A 6,000-nucleotide genomic window follows, 5' to 3' on the forward strand; every position below is an offset into this window, starting at 1 on the left:
CTGTTCTGCTCCAGTGGATGCCCCAGAGTCAGGAAATCCTCTGGTCCAGTTTCACTGGGCTCTTGACCACGTGCAGCTGCCTGCAGATCTCGGCAGGGCTGCTCAAATGCCTCAAGTGAAGCAGCTTGCTCACTAGCAGGTTGATTCCTATGAATGCCTAAGAGCTTCTTAAGAAGTTTCTATTTTAAAATAATCCTGAATGAGAGGAGTAAGGAAAAGCAGCAAATCAAAGCACAAAGTCTGTGAGCTGTGACTGAAGTGCACTGGTGTTTGACACAAGGTAGGTGAGGACAGCCCAGCAGGCACTGCTGCCCTCTCTGGGGTGGTTGGTGTGTCCTTAAACACTGCCCTGGGCCATCCAACCTGCAGTTCTTTGGGAACTGCTGCTGCCTTTGGAGATGGATTGAAGCAGGGTGCAAATGCAGGGCAGTTTATTCAAGCTGCGATCTACAGCAGACAGAAGGGCTTGTGAGGCTGCACTGTGAAAGGAAGTGGTTAAAAGATCTCTGAAAATAATAGATTTTAAATTATTTTAACTCTAGTCAGTGCCTGGCACAGGGGAGAGGAAGAAGGTGAGAATTACTTATATCAACACTGTGGGTAAAAGCAGCATATGCCTGTAAAAACAGACCTTGTGCTGGTAAGCCTAGACCTGTGTTGTGGTCCTGCAAACTCTCAGAAAACTTTTCAAGTCAAAGAGGTTGAAAAAACCAAACCAAACCTGGGCTCAGAGCTGTGACCTGTGCATGCTGTGACTTGTGGCTATCAACTGCCCTGGCTTCATCTTAGTAATTAGAATATTGGAGCAATATTGATTGGATGGACCCTAGAAAATATTTAAGGGCTACAGCCCTCTTCATCCATGAGGTAAAATGAGAATGAGCTGCTGTCAGCTTCTCCTGGGTTTAACATGTGGAGTGACACAGGCTGCTGACAACCAAACCTCTAATGCCCTTCCCCTTGCCATGTATCTGCTTTGACCCAAAGCTTGCTCAGACCCTTGGGGGTAGCTGGCACAGGTTACAGGACTGTCCCACAGTGAGGTCTTTGCCTGTCCACCTGCTCCTGAAACTGTCCAAGCAACTCCTGGTGCACTGCAGGTAATGGCTCAGCCTTTTGAGGCAAACAAGGATCTTTGTTTTCCCTGGCAATGCTGCTCTGTGACCTGCAGGTTGTCCACGGTGGTTGCACAGCTCCCACATGCTCTGTGCTGCACAGCCAGAGTGCCTTGAGCGAGGCAGGGCAGCTGGCAGTGAAACCCATCCACAGCTCCAGGTAAAACCTCCCTCAGAATCCACAGCCCCTTGTTTTGCTTGGCTTTAATCGGACATTCCTGGGATCTAGAAAGATCCAGCTAGTGCCAAGCAGGTGTTTTCCATCAGCAAGGATTGGCAGAGGAAAGCCTCTCCTTCACAAACCAACCTGCTAAAGAGAGCAGCCATCAGTCCAGGTACCTGTGCCTTGGACACTGTGCTTGGGAGCCCTTGTGGTCTTTCTGTCCAACGCCAATACCAAATGCATCAGGAAGGTCTCCTGCCAGCAGGGAATGACTACCCTACAGGTGCTTCAAAAACATGGGCACACCTCTAAACCAGGACCTGGCCAAACACAGGTTGGGTCGAGTTACCTTTGCTCCTCAGGCAGGTGAAGCCCTTGGAAAAGAGACGTGGCAGATTTGGCAGTAGGCCTGAAGCACGAAGCTCGCAGATCACTTTGTTTTGTTTACCTGAGTTATGTCAAACTATTTCCCTCTCTCAGAATTTCCTTGCAGTCTTCCAAAGCTGCTTGTTGATGCTGAAAGATCAGTCAACTATTTCAAAGTGATTTGACCTTGCCTGGGTTGGTGACAAAGCCCAGGCCTCGCGGGTAGTGGTCACCTTGTAATGCCAGAGCCACTCTGGCGTGTCTCCCATTAAAGACAACGTCCAGGCAATGCCAGGGCACAGTGGCAGGTGAGCTCCCTCCCACTGCACTGAAGAGAGTGTGATTTAGCTTCCCTTGGCTTTGGTGGTGGCTGAAACAATAGAAATGTCCCCAAAGGCCAGGACTTGCAATCCAAGGGATTCTCTAGAGAGCAATAAATGGACGTAGTTACGTTTCATTAATTGTGTATCAGAGCAAACACTGGAAAAACACCAACCAACCAAAGCACTGAGTTTACCACTGACTGCTGGGGGGAGACCTCTGCCAAGAAAGCAGCCTTGGATCAGAGAGCAAGGAAGTGAAGTCCTTCCAGAGGATGATTCAGAGCAGGCTCATGGGCTCCTGTGCTGATGCCCCGCCACCACTGTGCTGGATGAGGCACAGAGGAGTAGCTCCTGTCTGGCCATCATCCTCTGTGTGACTGCCTTGGGACCAGTGAGGAGCCTTCCTCAGACACACAGCTGCCAGGGAGGTCAGCTGGGGTTCTGATCCCTCATATCATAGAATCAAAAAATCATTTGGTTGGAAAGGGCCTTAAAAGCCATCTATTTCCAAGCCTAGTGCCATGGGGGCACCTTCCACTGGACCAGGTTGCTCCAAGCCCCATTCAGCCTGGCCTTAAACACTTCCATGGATGGGGCATCCACAACTTCTCTGTTCAACTTGTGCCAGTGCCTCACCAACCTCAGAGTAAGGAATTTCTTCCCAATATCTAAAAAAACCTGCCCTCTTTCAGTTTGAAGCCATTCCCCCTTGTCCTATCCCTACAAACATTTATAAAAAGTCTCTGTCTTGTAGCCCCTTTAGGTTGTGGAAAGTGATCCAACTTCTCCCTGGAGCCTTCTCTTCTCTAGACTGAACAATCCCAACTTTTGCCACCTGTTTGCATAGCAGGGGTGCTCCAGCCCTCTGAGTATCTCTGTTGTCCCCCTCTGAACTTTCTCCAAGAGGTCCTTATCCTTCTTCTGCTGGTGCCCCAGAGGCGGATGCAGCGTTCCAGGTGGGGTCTCACCAGAGTGGAGCAGAGGGGTAGAATCTGGCCTGCTGGCCACACTCCCTTAGATGCAGCCCAGGACACGATTGGCTTTCTGGGCTGCCAGCACACACTGCCAGCTCATGCCGAGTTTCTCATCCCCCAGCACCCCCAAGTCCTTCTCTTTGGGATTGCTGCTTGTCCCCAAAAAAAGGCCTAAAATCAACATACAGGGGAGGGGAAGGAAACTGGCTAGCTGGTTTAAGACTGAGGGATGGGGAGAAGGAGAAATATTTATTTTAGCAAGGCCACCCTGGCACAAGAGCAAACCCTAGTTGCTTTTGGAATGTCATGGCTTTCCTTCTCCACCACAGAATGAGCTCAGGGTGCTGCGTGCCCAGATCTGGAGTGCAGCTGACAGCATGATCTTAAGTTCTCTTTGTTCAGCCCTGGGGCATCCAAACATGCACTTCTGAGCGGCTATATGTGAAAGAGGAACAGCAGAATCTCTCTTTGGAAATGTGGCACAGAAATGGCTTGCACAATCAATCGTATTTACTTTGGAGGTTCCTTCTGAGAAGTGTCTGCCTCTTCTGGTCCGTGTGTCGGCTCACAGCCCCTTCAGTTTTCCCTTTCCCTCTTTCCTCTCCATGCTTCTGGGAGTTCACTGCCTGTGTGGGAGCCAGGGACCCCAGCCCCTGCCAGACCTCACTCAGCTTCGTGATTCCTGACATTGTGTTTCCTCCAAGGAGCAGGACGCAGCGGTGCAGGGACCATCCCTGGGCAGAGAGCACAGAAGTAGAAGTGCATGGGCAGGGGGAGAGGAAAGGAAGATGCAGATTCTAACTTCTGATGGATTTAGAGGAGAAAGAGGTTGTTCTGGGGGGAGATGATTGCTTTGTCTTTCTTTCACAGACAGCACAGGCAAGAAATATAATTGGTAATATATAAGAAAACACAATTCTCAACTGGCAAAACATACATGTACTATTTGACTGTCAGCTCATACAAGGAAGGGCAATTTGTGTTATAACAGTACTGGGAAGAAGAAAAGGTGAGGATTTGCATGAATCCATCAAGTGCCCTGCACTACTGTTTTAGGATACCTGTGTTGCTGGAGATGGCTTGAAAACAGAACTACCAGGAATAAGGAATAGCTTTGCTAAACAGCTCAGGAAAAAACTATAATCCCAAACTCATTCTGTTGTGAAGATGTGCATCCAGAAAAGGACAAGCAAAATGTGACCACTCAAAAGTACCTAGATATCCTTCCAAGTTCCTCTGAAATCCTTTGGACAGCTGCTGACAAAGGTCTGAAAATGACTGATACCAAGCATATGCATCTATCATGATGTGTAACACTGCATCATCATTTCCTGATGATCCTATTTTCCCGTCCTTATCCCTTTGTTGCCCCATGTGAGGGTTAGAGCAGAAGCATTTGACGACCAGGAATGCTGGGTTTTGCCTGCACAGGACAAATTCTTCCTGATCCTTGCAGGCATCTTCTAGGCACTGCTGTCATAATGAAAACTTTAAACTTTAAAACTTTAACATGTAGTACAGTAACAACTTTAATCCAAGTACTGATACATGAAGATGAAAGGAGCAGAGGAGAGTGCTGGCCATTGTGGACAGGCAAGGGAGGAGTTGCAAAGCCAGTCCTTTGCAGTTTGGTCTCGCAGGGGCCAGCGCAAGGTGCGTGAAAGGGGAAGCGGCGTGAGCAGCCATCGAGTGTCCGTGTCTGCAGAGATGCCCTGGCTGCAAAGCCAAGAAAATCAAACCTGCAGCCAAGAAAAACACCGTTAAAATGATGCAATGACATAAGCTGAGCGCCGCTCGTGGAATCCAAACTGCACGCAGAACAATCAAGAAGGAAAACACCGACGACATTCGCTTGTGTAACAGGGGTGTCGACCTCCCAGCTGGCAGGCAGGCAAGGGCACAAGTGCAGGCACAAGTAAAACCAGTATTAAGAAAAGGGACTTGACCTTACTGAAAGCATCAGCCAGGCCTGTCCCTTAGGGGTAATACTGCAGCAACCACAAAGACTTCATGTTCAGGTTTGTACATTTTAAACTGGTTATTTTATAATCTGCAACATTTAAAAACCCCACTAGGACAAACACGTCTGATGACGAGAGCAAGGCAAGAAAGGTGCAGCTCAGCACCAGGACACTGCCTCTTGCTCAGATAAAAAGCTGGATAAGGAAATGCTTAGCATTTCTTGAAAAAAGAAAAAAATACACTTTACCAGGGGATCTTTGAGATCTGTGTCAGGAGGGGTTGTACCTGTAAGATAAGTACTGGTGGTTGCACTGCAGGTAGGACACAGGTGTGGGGTATGTTCTCTAGATTTCTGCCCCATGTCTTTTACAGCTCTGAAAATGTTGTAATGCCAGCACTATGTATACTGGCAATGCAGACACGTTATAGAATAGCCATGAGAAAATGCAAATGTAGATCCACACAAAAATAAAAACATTCTGGCTCAGACCCAGCATTAAATTATGCTAAAAAGCAGTGAATAAAAATTTCTTGGTCAGGGAGTAAAAAGCATTTTGTTCACTCATCACCCCTTATTAATGGGATGTGCTTCTGGGGGTTCTGCTGATGAGTAGCATTGATCATGCCTCACAGCTTCATCTGTATTTTAGACTTTAACATAAGCAACATGACCCAACCCCTGATAAACAGGAGAGAGGAAATAGATGCACAACACAAGGTGCTCCCATCAAAATCTCAGTTCCTCTTAAAGCACAGAGAACTTACAGTGTTGCTCCAATGCAAACATCCTACCCAAGAAGCACTCCCTCAAATCGGGAAGGAGAGGTCATCTGGTGCCTTTAGACACAACCTTCAACTGCCATGTCCCCAGGATCTCCTGGTGAGCCCTGGCCTCACCCTCAGACAGCGGGATGCAGCAGCAGGCTCATCTGAGGCCATTTGTGGTGGACCCAGGGCTGGACTCACAGCGCTGCCCTCACCCCACACCCAAAGAGCATCTCTACAAGGAGGCTCTTGCAAAGAGCTTTCAGTGGAGCCTCTCCACAGGTTCAAACCCACAGACAAGTCACTTCCCACCCTGCCCTCCTCTTCCCCCT

The sequence above is a fragment of the Chamaea fasciata genome, unplaced genomic scaffold (assembly GCF_029207755.1).
Source record: "Chamaea fasciata isolate MVZ Bird 193981 ecotype frontalis unplaced genomic scaffold, bChaFas1.0.hap1 SCAF_9, whole genome shotgun sequence".
Classification (NCBI taxonomy): domain Eukaryota; kingdom Metazoa; phylum Chordata; class Aves; order Passeriformes; family Sylviidae; genus Chamaea; species Chamaea fasciata.